At 44.1% G+C, this 18,941-nt stretch overlaps 1 pseudogene; it reads right to left on the minus strand.

Annotated features, from left to right (window-relative positions):
• Positions 1–252: 252 nt before the first annotated feature.
• Positions 253–17,219, minus strand: LOC111536193 (annotated as a pseudogene).
• Positions 17,220–18,941: the final 1,722 nt, after the last annotated feature.

Here is an 18,941-nt window from a genome sequence, read left to right on the forward strand (position 1 = left end):
GAGTGCAGTGGCACGATCTCGGCTCACTGCAACCTCTGCCTCCTGGGTTCACACGATTCTCCTCCTCAGACTCCCGAGTAGCTGGGATTACAGGCACACACCACCACGCCTGACTAATTTTTTGTGTATTTTTAGTAGAGACGGGGTTTCACTATGTTGGCCAAACTGGTCTTGAACTCCTGACCTCGTGATCCGCCCACCTCGGCCTCCGAAAGTGCTGGGATTACAGGCGTGAGCCACCATGCCCGGCTCTTAGTAACTCTTATAACAAGAGTTATAATTTCCTACACATCCATCACTATTGTAGAAGCCTCCATAGCCACCTTTACCACATCTGCTGCTGATGTCATGACCACCTCCACCACTGCAGCTGCTGCTTGTATGACTACTACTAAAGCCAGAACTGCTGGAACCACTACGTTGTCAATAGTCTCTGGCACCAAATGCTCCACTGAATCTTTTAGATCATGCACGAATACCACCCTTGTAGTGGTGTTTATAACCTATGTTTTCCAATCAAGCAGGTACTTCTTGTTTAAATTCTACAAGAATATCCAACAAATCCTTTGTAATATTCATATTTCTTTCATTAAAGAATGAGATGGCAAGGCCCTGGTTTCCCACACATCCTGTACAGCCAATACAAGGCACATATTCTTCAATATCACTTGGCAAATCAAAATTGAAGCATGTTTCACATTTGAAATGTCTAGTCTTCATGCTGCCACAGCTGTAGCCACTAGAATTGGGCTTTTCCCCAAGGAAAACTAGTGAAGGGCCTCCTTCTCGATCTCTCTGTGATTGGTCTCCATGAATACTAGTACAAGGATATACTTCATGGTATAAGAAATTCTCCAGAGAATCTGTTCCCTTTTTTGTCTCCACAAACTCTAAAGTCAGTGAATCCTTCCCTGGTGCATTTAAGAGATCAAGCAGAAATGACCGTTTATCTGGCTCTTCCACCCAAACTACTTCCACCCAAACTACTTCAGAGGTAGAGCCTACTCTGCCTACAGCCAAAAATATATATTCATCCAAAAAGTCATGAGCAAGCATCGTATTTCCTTAGGAAAAGTGGCACTAAACATCATGATGTGATGAATGCCCTTTGGTGGCATAGTATCTTGTTCAAGTATACGATGTATCTGAGGTCCAGATCCCATATCCAACATCCTATCAACTTCATCCAACACTAAGTATTTGCAGAAGTCTAATCCAATCTTTCCTCTTTCCATCAAATCCACTAGACATCCTGGCGTGGCTACTAACAAGTGGTATCCATGTTCCAAGACCTGAATTTGTTGACCAATATCAGCATCACCATAAACTACACAAGGATGAACTCTACACTGGTATGAAAATTTTCTGGCTTCCTCATATCTGTACAGCCAATTCTCTTGTTGGGACTAAAACCCAGGAGATTGGCACCCATACCTTCCATTTTCCTTCACAGCCTTCAAAGCTTTTCCTGGACCATCTATATATATCTAACTCAGTACGGGTAAAAGAAATGCTGCAGTTTTCCCAGACCCTGCTTGGGCACAAGCCATTAAGTCTCTTTTTCCCCTAATAATAGGAATGGCATGTTTTTGCAGTGGAGTAGGATGAGTATAGTGAGTAAGCTCTGTAAGGTCCTCTGAGCTGGCCGCACCGTGGTCAAGCCATCGTGACATTCCCCCGCCCTTGTGATAATGTACTTTGTGATATTCCCCATCCTTGTGAAGGTAGTTTCTAACATTCCTCCCCACCCTTGTGACAATACATGCTCCCCGCCCTTGTGAATGTACTTTGTAACATTCCTCCCTGCCCTTGTGAATGTATTTGTAACATCTATCCCCTGCCTGCAAAAAATTGCTTCTGACTCCACTGCCTATCCGAAACTTATAAGAATAAATGATAATCCCACCACCCTTTGCTGACTCCTTTCTCGGACTCAGCCCACTTGCACCCAAGTGAATAAACAGCCTTGTTGCTCACACTAAGCCTACTCAGGTGGTCTCTTATACGGACACGCATAATATTTGGTGCCAAAGACCCGGGACAGGGGGACTCCTTTGAGAGACTGGTCCCCTGTCCTCACGCTCCCTCTGTGAGGAGATCCACCTATGACCTTGGGTCATCAGACCAGCCAACCCAAGGACCATCTCACCAATTTCAAATCGGTAAGCAGTTCTTCACACTCGGGTAAGCGGGTTTTTCGCTCTCTACCTAACCTCTCTCACCTCCCTTCAATCTCTTTCCTTTCAATTTCAGTTTCTCTCCCTTCCTGGTAGAGACAAAAAGGAGACACACTTTATCCGTGCATTCAAAAATTCCTATGTTGGTCACGGACTTGGGAAGACAGTCTTCCCTTGGTGTCTGATCACCACGGGAACACCTGCCTTGATCATTCACCCACATTCCCTTGGTGGCAGGTCAATTGTGGGGATGCCTGCTTTAGCTGCTCACCCACATTACAGCCCAGGACTCAGTCAGGGACGCCTACTGGAAGTCTGTAGCTGCCACCTCCACTTCTCCATGTCTCTACCTTCCTTTTTAAACTTACCTTCTCCACTATGGGTAACTTTCTGCCATCCATTCCTCCCTCTTCCCCCTTAGCCTGTGTTCTTAAAAACCTAAAATCCATTCGACTAACACCTGACCTAAAACCTAAACATCTTATTTTTTCTGTAATACTGCTTGGCCCCGGTACAAACTCAACAATAGTTCCAAGTGGCCAGAGAATGGCACTTTCGATTTGTCTGTCCTACAAGACCTAGATAATTTTTGTCAAAAAATGGGCAAATGGTCCAAGATGCCTTACGTCCAGGCATTTTTTTACACTTCATTCCCTCCCTAGTCTCTGCTCCCAATGCAACTTGTCCCAGATTTTCCTTCTTTCTCTCCCATCCGCTCCTCTGGTCTCCACCCCAAACTCAGAGTCCCCTGAATCCTCCTTTTCCACTGACCCCTCTTACCTCTCTTCTCCTCCCCTGGCCACTCCTCACCAGGCTGAATCAGGTCCCAATTCTTCTATAGCCTCCACTCCCCCACCCTATAACCCTTCTATTACCTTCCCTCCTCACACCCGGTCTGGCTTACAGTTTCATTCCATGACTAGCTCTCCCCCACCTGCCCAACAATTTCCTCTTAGAGAGGTGGCTGGAGCTGAAGGCATAGTCAGGTACATGTGCCTTTTTCTCTATCAGACCTTTCCCAAATCAGACAGCATTTAGGCTCTTTCTCGTCAGACTCCAATAAATATATACAGGAATTCCAATATCTAACTCAGTCCTTCAATTTAACCTGGAGTGAGATAAATGTCATCCTGACCTCTACCCTCTACCCAGATAAATGAGAAAGAGTTTGTTCTCTAGCCCAGTCCTCTGCAGACACCTGCCAGCTTCATGAGCCAGGCCTCCAAGAGGGCACCAGGGCAGTTCCCCGAGAGGATCCCTGTTGGCAATACCACACAGACTCCCCAGGTATAGCTAGGTGAGATTACATGGTCTCCTGCCTAGTCTAAGGGCACAAAAAGGCAGCATACAAAGCTGTTAATTATGACAAGCTAAAGGAAACTACCCAAGGTAAAGATGAAAACCCAACCCAGTTCATGGCCCACTTAGCAGCTACCCTTAGATGCTTTACAGCCCTAGACCCAGAGGGGCCAGAAGGCCGCCTTATCCTTAATATGCATTTTATGACCCAATGCACTCCTGACATTAGAAAAAAACTCCAAAAGTTGGATTCTGGCCCTCAAATCCCACAATAGGATTTAATCAACCTCACCTTCAAGGTGTTCAATAACAGAAAAGAAGCTGCCAAGCGGCAACGTATCTCTGAGTTATAGCTACCTGCCTCCACTCTAAGACAACCCACAACCACTTCTCCAGCATACAAAACCTTCAGAACATCTAAACCATAGCTCCCAGTGGCTACTAACACGCTGAAACCCCTGTGCGGGCCCCCACTGGAAGTCAGACTGTCTGACTCACATCGCTGCCACTCCTAAAGCTCTTGGAGCTCAAACCCAGCGTTCCTTGCCTGACTCCTTCCCAGATCTCCTTGGCTTAGTGGCTGAAGATTGACGCTGCCTGATTGCCTCAGAAGCCCTTGGACCATCACGGACGCTGAGCTTTGGGTAACTCTTACAGTGGAGGGTAAGTCCATCCCCTGTTTAATCGATACAGGGGCTACCCCTCCACATTACCTTCTTTTCAAGGGCCTGTTTCCCTTGCCCCTGTAACTGTTGTGGGTATTGATGGCCAGGCTTCTAGACCCCTTAAAACTCCCCAACTCTGGTGCCAACTTGGATAACATTCTTTTATGCACTCTTTTTTAGTTATCCCCAACTGCCCAGTTCCCTTACTAGGCCAAGACATTTTAACTAAATTATCTGCTTCCCTGACTATTCCTGGACTACAACCACACCCCACTGCTGTCCTTTTACCTGATTCAAGGCCTCCTTTGAATTCTCCTCTCATGTCTCCCTACCTTAATCCACAAGTATGGGATACCTCTACTCCCTCCTTGGTGACTGATCAGGCACCCCTTATCATCCCATTAAAACCTAATCACTCTTACCCCGCTCAACGCCAGTACCCCATCCCACAACAGGCTTTAAGAGGACTAAAGCCTGTTATCACTCACCTGTTACAGCATAGCTTTTTAAAGCCTACAAATTCTCCTTACAGCTCCCTTATCCTACCAGTCCAGAAAGCGGATAAATCTTACAGCTTGGTTCAGGATCTTTGCCTTATTAACCAAATTGTCTTACCTATCCATCCTGTGGTGCCAAACCCATATACTCTCCTATCCTCAATACCTCCCTCCACAACTCATTATTCCATCCTTGACCTCAAAGATAATTTCCTCACTATTCTTTCGCACCCCTCATCCCAACCTCTTTTTGCTTTCACATGGACTGACCCCGACACCCACCAGTCTCAGTAACTCACCTGGACTGTACTACCACAAGGCTTCAGAGACAGCCCCCATTACTTTAGTCAAACTCTTTCTCATGATCTACTTTCTTTCCGTCCATCTGTTTCTCACCTTATTCAATATATGGACAACCTTCTCCTCTGCATCCCCTCTTATGAATCTTCCCAACAGGATACCCTCCTGCTCCTTCGACATATATTCTCAAAGTGGTATCATATATCCCCCTCTAAAGCCCAAATTTCTTCCCCATCCATTACCTATCTTGGCAGAGTCCTTCATCAAAACACACATGCTCTCCCTGCTAACTGTGTATGGCTAGTCTCCAAAACCCCAACCGCTTCTACAAAGCAACAACTCCTTTCCTTCCTAGGCATGGTTGGATACTTTTGCCTTTGGATACCAGGTTTTGCAATCCAACTAAACCACTATATAAACTCACAAAGGGAAACCTGACTGACCCCATAGACCCTAAGTCCTTTCCCCACTCTTCTTTTTGTTCCTTAAAGACAGCCCTAGAAACAGTCCCCACATTTGTACTCCCTAACTCATCCCAATCCTTTTTCTTACATACAGCTGAAATACAAGGCTGTGCGGTCAAGAGTTTTTACTCAGGAACCAGGCCCACAACCTGTAGCCTTCCTATCCAAACAACTTAACTTCACAGTTCTAGGCTGGCCCTCATGTCTACGTACGGCAGCAGCTGCCGCTTCAATACTTCTAGAGGCCCTCAAGACCACAACCCATGCCCCACTTACTCTCTACAGCTCTCATAAGTTTCAACATCTATTTTCCTAATCACACTTGGCGCATATACTTTCCGCCCCCTAACTCCTCCACGTGTACTCACTATTCATTGAAACTCCCACACAGTCTGTATCCTGGCACAAACTTCAACCCATCCTCTCACCTTATACCTAGCACCAAACCTGAACCTCATGACTGTATCTCTCTAATCCGTATGGCATCCTCCCCATTTGCCCGTATTTCCCTCTTTCCTGTTCCTAATCCAGACCACACTTGGTTTATGATGGTAGTTCTTCAAGGCCCAATCATCAGTCACCAGCAAGGGCAGGCTATGCTGTAGTGTCTTCCACATCTGTCATTGAAGCTACTGCCCTGCCCCTTTCCACTACCTCTCAACAAGCCGAACTCATTGCTTTAAACTGGGCCCTCACCCTTGCAAAGGGACTACGTGTCAATATCTACACTGATTCCAAGTATGCCTTCCACATCCTACATCACCATGCTGTTATATGGGCAGAAAGAGGTTTTCTCACTACACAAGGGTCCTCCGTCATCAACGCACCTTAATAAAAATTGTCCTTAAGACTACTGCCAAAGGAAGCTGAAGTCATTCACTGCAAGGGGCATCAGAGGTCACCAGATCCCATTGCTTGAGGAAATACTTATGCTGATAATACAGCAAAAGAAGCAGCTAGTATTCCCATATCTGTCCCTCACGGCCAGTTTTCTTCCTTCTCAACTATCACTCTCACCTATTCTCCCATTGAAACTCTTACCTATCAGTCCCTTCCTACTCAAGGCAAGTGGTCCTTGGATCAAGGAAAATTCCTCCTTCCTGCCTCACAGGCTCATTCTATCTTATCATCCTTTCATAACCTCTTTCATGTGGGTTACAAGCCAATGGCCCATCTCTTAGAACCTCTCATTTCTTTTCCATCATGGAAATCCATCCTCAAGGAAATTACTTCTCAGTGTTTCATCTGCTACTCTACCACCCCTCAGGGATATCTCAGGCCCCCTCCCTTTCCTACACATCAAGCTAGAGGATTTGCCACCACCCAAGACTGGCAGATTAACTTTACCCATATGCCCCGAGTCAAAAAACTAAGATATCTTTTGGTCTGGGTAGATACATTCACAGGATGGGTAGAGGCCTTTCCCACAGGGTCTGAGAAGGCCACCACAGTCATTTCTTCCCTTCTGTCAGACATAATTCCTCTGTTTGGCCTTCTGACCTCTATACAGTCTGATAAGGGACCAGCCTTCATTAGTCAGGTCACTCAAGCAGTCTCCCAGGCCATTGGCATCCAGTGGAAACTTCATACCCCCTACCATCCTTAATCTTTGGGAAAGGTAGAAAGAACTAATGGTCTTTTAAAAACACACCTCACCAAGCTCAGCCTCCAACTTAAAAAAGACTGGACAGCACTTTTACCATTTGCCCTCCTTAGAATTAGAGCCTATCCTTGAGAAGCTACAGGGTATAGTCCATTTGAAATTTTACATGGACGTACCTTCTTGCTGGGCCCCAACCTCATGCCAGACACCAGCTCTCAAGGCGACTATCTTCTGGTCCTCTAGCAGGCTAGACAGGAAATTCACCAGGCTGCTAATCTTTTCTTGCCTACTCCAGATTCCCAGCCATATGAAGACACCCTAGCTGGACGATCAGTTCTTGTTAAGAATCTGACCCCTCAAACTCTACAGCCTCAATGGACTGAACCCTATTTAGTCATCTATAGTACCCCAACTGCTGTCCGCCTGCAGGACCTTCCCTATCGGATTCACCGTTCCAAAACAAAGCTGTGTCCGCCAGCCAGCCTGATCTCTCCTCTTCCTCCTGGAAATCGCAGGTACTCTCCTCTACTTCCTTTAAACTCACTCGCATTTCTGAAGAACAGTAATAACCCTTATGAGCCTAATACATTCCTTCATTCTATTAGGTCTATTCATCCTTACCCTACTTTTTGTAACAGGGCTTTATGCAGTCACCTCCACTACTTGGACTGTGCCCCAAAAACTTGTCATCCCTACTATCTTCAGTCTAGTCATACTCCTATTCACCATTCTCAACTACTCATAAATGCCCTGCCCTTGTTTACACTGCTGGTTTACACTTTTCCTCCAAACTATCATAACTGGTATCTCCTGGTTTTACCTCAAACCGCCACCCTTAACTCGCTCTGGGAGTGGATAGAAGATCTTCAGTGGCAAGGTACACAATTCTTCTATCCTGATGAAGTCCTTTTTTTTTTTAAACTTTTCTATTCACTCTTATCCTTGCCCCCATTCTCCAGTCACTCTCTACCTCTTCCTAGGTACCCCCAGCATACTATCAATCTCACCTGCTCTCTCCTCACTGCCTCCAATCCTTCTCTAGCAAAGAATTGTTGGCTATGTGTTTCCCTTTCTTCCTGCTCTTACGCAGCCATCCCCGCTCTACAGGCCAACTGGGCTACCTCTCCTGTCTCCCTGCACCTCCGAACCTCCTTTAATAGCCCTCATCTTTACCCGCCTGAGAAACTTCTTTACTTTCTAGACAGATTTGGTGAGAACTCCTAGACATTTCGCACCAACAAGTTGCCACACTTCTCCGCATCTACTTGCGGCACCTTTCTCCTTATGTCAATTCCACCCCCCTCCCCCCACCAATATTTGGACCCCTAACCACACAGACAACTATCCCTGTTGCTGCTCCTTTATGCATCTCCTGACAACAGCCTACTGGAATCCCTTTAGGCAACCTTCCACCTTCCAAATGTTCCTTTAGTCCTTATCTCCAGAACTCAGCCACACACATTACCAAACAGATGGGAGCATTCCAACTTCGCATTACTGATAAGCCCTCTATCATTATTGACAAACTAAAAAACCATTGGCAGTCACTATTGTTTAGGAAGACACCTACCCTGCATCTCACTCCATCCTTGGCTACCTCTCCCTGCTCATCTGACTCTCCTCCTGACCCTTCTTGCTTACTTGTACCCAGCCCCACCAATAGCAGTGAAAGGTTACTCGTAGACACTATGCGTTTTCTCATATACCATGAAAACCAAACCTCTCACTCTACACAATTGCACCATCAATCCCCATTACAACCTCTAACAGCTGCTGTCCTTGCTGGATCTCTAGGATTTGGGGTGCAGGACTCCTCTCAGTACACCATATCACCTTTTCACTTTACATTTCCAGTTCTGCCTGACACAAGGTTGTTGGGAGCAAGCCCCCCCAAAACTGGCCATAAACAAAATCTCTGCAGCAATGTAACATGCCCATAATGGCCATAACGCCCAAGCGGGAAGGTTGTGGGTTTACCGGAATGAGGGCAAGGAACACCTGACCCGCCCAGGGCGGAAAACCCCTTAAAGGCATTCTTAAGCCACAAACAAAAACCTGAGCGATCTGTGTCTTAAGGGCGTGTTCCTGCTGCAATTAATTCGGCCCATCCCTTCGTTTCCCTTAAGGGATACTTTTAGTTAATATCTATAGAAACAATGCTAATGACTGGTTTGCTGTTAATAAATATGTGGGTAAATCTCTGTTCAGGGCTCTCAGCTCTGAAGGCTGTGAGACCCCTGATTCCTCACTTCACATCTCTATATTTCTATGTGTGTGTCTTTAATTCCTCTAGCACCGCTGGGTTAGGGTCTCCCCGACCCAGCTGGTCTCAGCAAGTGGCGTCCATTCATGGGGGCTCGAATCCAGGTCGAAGGGTTGCCGGAGCGACGGTTGGAATGGAAAACTAGCTGGAGGACACCCCAGCACTCTTAAAGCAATCCCCGTGGTGAGTAAGAAGAGGAGCTCAGAAGCTTCAGGGTAACAATGGAGCAAGTTTGGGGTCTGGTTCGTTTCACCTTGGAACTTTTTCACACTGATAAGGAGGAGGAACAAGAGTATAGTGAAGTAACAGAAGAGGTTACAGAGCATGTTTATTTGCCAGCTGAAGCTAAAGCGGCAAAGGAAGGAGAGGTTCATCCCTACCCTTCTGCACCCCCTCATTATTATTTTGAAGAAAATGACCCCCTAGATTTTTCTTTTCCGGAGTACACTGGGCGAAAAGTAATTACCCCAGTTACTGTTCGAGCAGCGCCTGGAGCGACTGCTCTTAGTTTGATTCAGGCAGGAATTCAGCAAGCTAGATGAGAGGGTGATGTAGGCCAGGTGCGGTGGCTCAAGCCTGTAATCCCAGCACTTTGGCCGAGGCGGGCGGATCACGAGGTCAGGAGATCGAGATCATCCTGGCTAACACGGTGAAACCCCGTCTCTACTAAAAATACAAAAAACTAGCCGGGCGAGGTGGTGGGTGCCTGTAGTCCCAGCTACTCGGGAGGCTGAGGCAGGAGAATGGCCTAAACCCGGGAGGCGGGGCTTGCAGTGAGCCGAGATCACGCCACTGCACTCCAGCCTGGGCGACAGAGCAAGACTCTGTCTCAAAAAAATAAATAAATTAAAAAAAAAAAAAAAGGGCGATGTAGTGACTTGGCAGTTCCCTGTTAGAATACATCCCCCAGATCAAGAGGGGAATATTATAGCTACATTTGAGCCTTTTCCTTTTAAATTACTCAAAGAATTAAAACAAGCAATAAGTCAGTATGGACCAGGTTCTCCTTTTGTAGTGGGACTGTTAAAGAATGTTACTGTTTCCAGTCGAATGATATCTACTGACTGGGACACTCTTACTCGAGCTTGTCTAACTCCTGCTCAGTTCTTATAATTTAAAACTTGGTGGGCAGATGAAGCTTCCCTTCAGGCTGCTCGCAATGCCCGGGCCCAAACTCAAATTAATATAACTGCAGACCAACTTTTGGGGGTTGGCGGCTGGGCTGGTTTAGATGCACAACTGGTCATGCAGGATGATGCCATAGAACAGTTTAGAGGAGTGTGCATTAGAGCTTGGGAAAAAATCACTTCAGGTGGAGAACAATACCCTTCCTTTAGTGCTATAAAACAGGGACCCAGAGAACCATATGTTGATTTTATAGTTCAGTTACAGGAGTCTCTTAAAAAGATGATTGCAGATTCAGCTGCTCATGGTATAGTGTTGCAATTACTAGCTTTTGACAATGCTAATCCGGATCGCCAGGCTGCTCTGCGACCTTTCAGAGGGAAAGCACATTTAGTTGATTATATCAAGGCCTATGATGGTATTGGAGGTAATCTGCATAAAACTAACTTGTTGGCACAGGCAATGGCAGGACTGAAAGTGGATAAATGAAATACTCCATTTCCTGGAGCTTGTTTTAACTGTGGGAAGCATGGTCATACTAAAAAATTATGTAGAAAAAAATCAGCGAGTCAGATTTTCAGATAGGGGAAAAAGGAAAACTGTTGAGCCTGAAATATGTCCAAAATGTAAAAAAGGAAAACACTGGGCTAGTCAGTGTCATTCTAAGTTTGATAAAGAAGGGAACCCGATTTTGGGAAATGCCATGAGAGGGGCCTGTCCCGGGCCCCATTCTAAACTGGGGCATTTCCAGCTCAAGCCATTCCCTCACCCCTGTACAATGTCTGTCCCCCGCCACAGCCGGTAGTGCCACAGTAGATTTATGCTGCATGAAAGCTGTGAGTCTTCTGCCTGGGGAACCCCCGCAAAAGGTCCCAATAGGAGTCTGTGGACCCTTGCTGGCAGGGACAATAGAATTACTTTTAGGAAGGTCTAGTGTAAGTTTAAAAGGCATTCAACTACATACAGGAGTCATTGATTCAGATTACAATGGGGAAATTCAAATTGTTGTATCTACTCCTGTTCCCTGGAAAGCAGAGCCGGGAGAGCGCATAGCACAGCTCCTGATTGTGCCATATGTGGGAATGGGGAAAAGTGAAACTAAATGAACACGAGGATTTGGAAGCACAAATAAACAAGGCAAAGCAGATTATTGGGTAAATCAAATTACTGATAAACGTCCTACCTATGAAATAACTATTCAAGGAAAGAAATTTAAAGGTTTGGTAGATACAGGAGCGGAAATTTCAATCATTTCTCTACAGCACTGGCTGTCCACGTACGTGGCCAATTCAACCCACTCATTTTAACATAGTCGGAGTTGGTAAAGCTGCTGAAGTATATCAAAGTAGTTATATTTTGCATTGTGAGGGGCCTGATGGACAACCTGGGACCATTCAACCAATTATAACTTCTGTACCTATACATTTATGGGGAAGAGATTTATTACAACAATGGAGGGCACAAGTTCTAATTCTAGAACAATTATATAGCCCTCAAAGTCAACATACAATGCATGAAATGGGGTATGTCCCTGGTATGGGACCAGAAAAAAAATTTGCAAGATTTAAAAAAACCGCTTCAAGTGGAAAAACAGAGTTCCCACCAAAGATTAGGAAAAAAATTTTGATGGCGGCCATTGTTAAGCCTCCAGAACCTATACCTTTAAAATGGTTAACAGATAAGCCAATTTGGATAGAACTAAGTAAAGAAAAACTGGAGGCTTTAGAGAAATTAGTTGCTGAACGATTAGAAAAGGGGCACATAGCTCCAACATTTTCTCCTTGGAATTCTCCAGTTTTCGTAATTAAGAAAAAAATCAGGTAAATGGAGAATATTAACTGACTTAAGAGCCATCAATTCAGTTATACAACCTATGGGAGCATTACAGGCAGGATTGCCTTCTCCTGCTCTAATTCCAAAAAGTTGGCCTTCAATAGTCATAGATTTAAAAGACTGTTTCTTTACTATCCCCTTAGCTGAGCAAGACTGTGAGTGGTTTGCATTTACAATTCCTGCAGTAAACAACCTGCAGCCTGCTAACCATTATCATTGGAAAGTGTTGCCACAGTGCATGTTAAACAGTCCGACTATTTGCCAGAGGTATGTGGGACAAGCCATTGAACCTACTCGTCAAAACTTTTCACAGTGTTACATTATTCACTATATGGATGATATGCTTTGTGCTGCCCCCACTCGAGAAGTATCACTCCAATGTTATGATCACTTGCAAAATTCAATTTCTCATGCTGATTTAATTACAGCTCCTGACAAAATTCAGACTACTCTCCTTACTCCTACTTGGGGACCTTAGTAAATGACACTACCATTGTGCCACAGAAAGTAACCATACATAGGGATAAATTAAAAACATTAAATGATTTTCAAAAATTACTAGGGGATATTAATTGGATATGACCTGCTCTCTACCTATGCCATGAATAATCTGTTTTCTATCCTTAGAGGAAATCCTAGTCTCACTAGCCCTTGGCAAGTAAGAAAGGAGGTGGAGGCAGAGTTACAACTGATTGAAAAGCAAGTCCATAAAGCTCAGATAAATAGAATAGATTCAGAGAAGACTCTAGATTTGCTAATCTTTTCAACTCAGCATTCACCTACTGGTGTTATTGTCCAAGAACAGGACTTAGTAGAGTGCCTTTTTCTTCTACATACTAATTCACGGACTCTAACTCCTTATTTAGATCAAATCGCTACTATGATAGGGATTGGGAGAACTTGGATTGTTAAATTACATGGATATGATCCTGGAAAAATTATTGTCCCTCTCACGAAGGCACAAATACAGCAAGATTTTATAAATAGTCTTACTTGGCAATCCCATTTAGCTGACTTTGTGGGTATTCTCAATAATCATTTTCCTAAAATGAAGCTGGTTCAGTTTTTGAAGTTAACTAATTGGATTCTCCCTAAAATAACTAAATTTAAACCAATTGAAGGTGCTGAGAATGTTTTTACAGATGGGTCTAGTAATGGTAAAGCTTCTTATTCTGGTTCAAAAAGTAAAGTTTTCCAGACTTCCTATACTTCAGCTCAAAAAGCGGTGCTTGTAGCTGTAATTGAGGTATTGACTGCTTCTGATATGCCTATTAATGTGATTTCTGATTCTTCATACGTGATTCATTCCACACAGTTAATTGAAAATGCTCAGTTACGATTTCATATAGATGAACAACTGCTGACAAAAACAAAAAAGGAGGAGAAATAGGGATTACAGGACAGCCCATACACAATTTAATCTAGCATTATTTGGTGAAAAGATCCAATAACAAAAAGTTGGGAAATAGGTAAAATAATAACTTCGGGTAGAGGTTATGCTTGTATTTCTCCAGGCCAAAACCAACAGCCAATTTGGGTACTATCAAGACACCTGAAACCTTATTATGAGCCAGATGCCGTGGAAGAGACTCTGGGAGGATCCCGAGGACCTCCCAGTTGCAGACATGTTGAGACTGACACTGAGTAGGACCCCAACTGTCATGACCCACACCCGTCGAACACAGCCACCCACCTGGGGGCAGATCAAGAAGCTGTCACAGATGGCAAAAGAAAACCTGAGGAAAGTGGGACAACCAGTCACAATGAATAATTTAATGGTAGCTATGATAGCGGTTATCACCACTGCCGTGAGTATTCCTTCAGTAAGGGCTGGTAATAATGCCTGGATGCAATCACTATGACACAGTTACACATGCTTTCTGATCTCAGTATTTACCATAATAAATCTGATCCTATAATTGAGGATTATCAAAAACCTATTTGTAAACAGGATTGGACCCAGTTAGAAAAAATGAACGTACTTGTTTAGGAAGATTGCTCTGCAGAACAGGCAGAGGTGCTGCACAACGATTCCTATGGAATCATTATTGATCAGTCCCCTAAGGGGATGTTTAGCTTGAATTGCACCTCTCGGTCTGCATGCCATGGCCATACTATGTTCAGATGATCTGAACAAATCAGATGGTAAAAATGATAAGTACGGCAAAAGTTCCTATTATCTGGAACCATGGCGGTATAGTGGCACCTCAACCTCAAATGATATGCCCCGCTCTAGGAGCTAAACATAAGGATTTGTGGAAACTATTTAATGCTCTTAATAAGATCAAAATTTGGGAAAGAATAAAAAAAAATCTAGAAGGACACTCTACAAACTCGTTTTTGGATATAGCAAAATTAAAAGAACAAATATTTAAAGCATCCCAGGCCCACCTGACCTTAATGCCAGAAACTAGAGTGTTTAAAGGAGCTGCAGACAAATTAGCAGCTAGTAACCTATTTAAATGGATAAAAATACTTGGAAGCTCTGTGATTTCAATGATGATTGTGCTTTTAATTTATGTTGTTTGTCTTTGTATAGTCTGCAGATGCGGATCCCGACTCCTGCAAGAAGTAGCTCACTGTGACAAAGCTGCCCTTTTATCTTTTTGCAAATCAAAGAAGGGAGACATGTTGGGAGCAAGCCCCCCAAAAACTGGCCATAAACAAAACCTCTGCAGCAATGTAACATGTCCATAATGGCCATAATGGCCAAGCTGGAAGGTTGTGGTTTATGGGAATGAGGGCAAGGAACACCTGGCCCGGCCAGGGTGGAAAACCACTTAAAGACATTCTTAAGCCACAAAAAAAAAGCCTGAGCGATCTGTGTCTTAAGGGCGTGTTCCCCGTGCAATTAATTTGGCCCATCCCTTCATTTCCCATAAGGGATACTTTTAGTTAATTTAATATCTATAGAAACAATGCTAATGACTGGTTTACTGTTTATAAATATGTGGGTAAATCTCTGTTCAGGGCTCTCAGCTCTGAAGGCTGTGAGACCCCTGATTCCCCACTTCACACCTCTATATTTCTGTGCATGTGTCTTTAATTCCTCTAGCGCCACTTGGATAGGGTCTCCCCCACCGAGCTGGTCTCTTCTTTTTATGTGGCTCTTCCACCTTACATGTGCCTACCTGCCAGCTAGATGGGCACATGTTCCCTAGTCTTCCTTACCCCCAAAATCCAGTTCGTTCCCAGATGGGAACGAACAACTGCCTGTCCCCCTCATGACATCAACATGACAAAAAAGAGTCTTCCCACTAATCCCTTTACTTATGGGTCTAGGATTTTCTGCCTCCACTATTACACTTGGAACTGGAAATAGCAGGCATCTCAACCTCTGTCATAACATTCCGCAGCCTCTTTAATGACTTCTCTGCTAGCGTTACAGATATATCAAAAACTTTATCTGTCCTCCAAGCCCAGGTTGACTCTTTAGCTGCAGTTGTCCTCCAGAACCGCCAAGGCCTCAATTTACTCACTGCTGGAAAAGGAGGACTCGGTATATTTCTTAATGAAGAGTGTTGTTTTTACTTAAATCAATGTGGCCTGGTATATGGTAACATCAAAAAACTCAAAGAGCTCAAAAACTCACTAATCAGGCAACTAATTATGCTGGACCCACCTGGTCACTCTCTAACTGGGTATCCTGGCCTCTTCCAATCGTTAGTCCTGTAATACCTATCTTCCTCCTTCTCTTATTGGGCCTTATGTCTTCTGATTAATCTCTCAATTCCTACAAAACTGCATCCAGGCTATCACTAATCACTCTGTATGACAAATGCTGCTTTTAACAACCCCACAATATCACCCCTTACCCCAAAATCTTACTTCAGTCTAATCTCTCCCACTTTGGGTTCCCACACTGCCCCAGTCCGCCTTGAAGCAGCCCTGAGAAATGTTGCCCATCACCCATCCATACTGTCCCCAAAATTTTCACCCAAAGTTTTCATTACTTTCTTATTTTATTTCTTCATTATTAACATAAAAAGACAGGAACATAAGGTCCTCTGAGCTGGCCGTACCATGGTCAAACCATTGTGACATTCCCCCGCCCTTGTGATAATGTACTTTGTGATATTCCCCATCCTTATGAATGTACTTTGTAACATTCCTCCCCTGCCCTTGTGACAATACACCAGCCCCCCCCCTGGGAATGTGCTTTGTAACCCCCCCCCCCCCCCCCCCCCGCCCTTGTGAATGTACTTTGTAACATCCATCTGCTGCCGGCAAAAAATTGCTCCTGACTCAACCGCCTATCCCAAACCTGTAAGAACCAATGATAATCCCACCACCCTTTGCTCATTCCTTTCTCAGATTTAGCCCATTTGCACCCAAGTGAATAAACAGCCTTGTTGCTCACACTAAGCCTGCTCAAGTGGTCTCTTATACAGACGCAGGTAACAAACTCAATGTTCCCTATGATAATTTCTCCTATGTCAACATTGCTGAAATTTTCAATATGTGGAAGACAGTTACTGCTGGTTGCCTCTATTGATATATCGTCATATTTCTCAAAGTTAATCCCAGTGTTTCCTCCAGAAAAGAGTACCTGCTCCAAGCATTCACTTGGTGGAAGCGGTTTTGACCAATAATCTTTATCTGACTTGTCACACCAATGACTGTGTCCACTCCCTTCAAATTTGCCAAAGCCAGTGCTGTCACCATGACTGCCAATACCATCATAGTCACCCCATCCAGGATCATCAAATCTTCCCCTTGATCCACTTCCACAATCACTGAAATAACCAGGCTTTCCTCTTGAATCTCAAGACCCAAAACTGCTATATGCATCCTTATCTTTGTTACAACTCCAACCTGAACTGTCTTTATCATAGAATCCTTTAGATGCTTCCTTGTTCCTTAAGTGAGGAGGTATATAGCACTCTTGGCTTGCTGTACTTCCTCCTCCACTCTGTTTATCAGAGGAGTTCAGGTCCAGATGAGCAAACTGCTCCTCTGTGTCGAGGGCATTTTCTACCACCATATGACTCATCCCTGAAGAGAAGTGGAAAATCAAGGTTGTCCACTGTAAGTATGAGACCAAATATCCTAGTTTGTTCATTTTTAAAAATTATTTCTTTATTTACCCCCACCCCCACACCACTGGGTTAGCTCAAAGGGCCAGTCTTCAAGCTCTGAAATTCTTTCTTCTGCTTGGTCTAGTCTAGTCTATTGATAAATTTTTCAATTGTATTTTGATATTCTTTAAGTAAGGTTTTCAATTGCAGAAGCTCTGATTGATTTCTTTTGAAGGTGCTTATCTCTTCCTTCATTTCCTGGATCGTGTTAGTAGTTTCTTTTTGTTGATTTTCAATCTCATCTTGAACATCTTTGAGTTTTCTTGGAATCCATGGGTTGAATTCTTTAGCTGACATTTCTGAGTTTCCATTTTAGTTGGGGGCCATTATTGGAGAGCTAGTGTGATCTTCTGGTGGTGTCACAGCCTTCACATTTTTCATGGTGCCAGAATTCTTGTGTGGGTTCTTTCTCCTTTGGAGATAACTGGCATTTCTAATTTTTGTAATTATTTTCCTATAGATAAAATTCCCCCCGCTTTCAATCTGTATATTATTGGGTTTTTTTCTTCTTTCCCTTTCTCCTCCTTGACAGAGGGTGTCACTACAAAGTATGTTGGAGAGGGTCTTTTGGCTTTACTTCCATATTGCTACATACTTCTGTCAGCAGGTTTCATATTGGGCTGTGTAGTTCAACCTCCATGCAGGTATATGGTGTTAAAGCAAACTAAATATGGCCTGAGAGGGACTCCATACTTCTATATTTGAGTCCTTGTGGATGAACTGTAACCTAGCTTAATAGGCAGATAAAATTGAAAACCTAACTTAGTAGTATGCACTTGTAACAACAGTTAAGTTTTAGCCAGTCCCAGCGGCCATACTTTAACCATTCATACACTGCTTAGTGTTCAAACTATGTTCAAAGAAGGCATATGTGGATCTGTAACCAATCCAGCTGTTCTGTGCCTCACTTCCAGTTTCTGTATGTCATTTCCCTTTTTTTGTCTATAAATGTTCCACTATGTGGCTGCACTGGAGTCTTTGTGAATCTGCGTGATTCTAGGGGCTGCCCAATTCACGAATTGTTCATTGCTAAATTAAACTTTTAAAAATATAATTCAGCTGAAGTTTTTCTTTTATCAACGGTTTTATGGTTCAGAGCTAGCGGTTGTGCAACAGATGGATATGTAACTAATCTTTGTTTACTGGGAGATGCTCTCTGTTGTTTCAGCTAATGGGCTGAAGCACGAAGTGCTCTGTGACATGTGCTTCCTGTTCTGTGGGGGTAGGGGGACAGAGCTGGGCAGAGCTGGAACTTCTGGCTTACCCTCAAATACTCCTATGTCAAGTGCAGGCACCAGCCCTAGTGCAGGTGGCTAGGAGTAGGAGGAGCTCCTAATGAAATGTGCTGAAGTTTTTGTGGGGGATTGTGGGGTGATGCACAAGCCCCTTGTCCTAGATAGACAAGAATATGAACTGTTGCCTTATCACAACCCTGTTCCAGAGCTCATGACTCCTAGATGAGTCACACGCTGTAGTCTATCTCTGGGCCACAGTGTGGTTGAGAGCCTCGGGGACTGCTTAATTCGTGACTCTCCATGGGAGTGGTTTTGGGGCAGAACTTCATCACTCAGCCTAATTAATATAAATAGCTTCATAGCTTCCCTGTTCTCCAATGTGATATCATTACTTCTTTGTGT

Source organism: Piliocolobus tephrosceles, chromosome 12, assembly GCF_002776525.5.
Source record: "Piliocolobus tephrosceles isolate RC106 chromosome 12, ASM277652v3, whole genome shotgun sequence".
NCBI lineage: Eukaryota > Metazoa > Chordata > Mammalia > Primates > Cercopithecidae > Piliocolobus > Piliocolobus tephrosceles.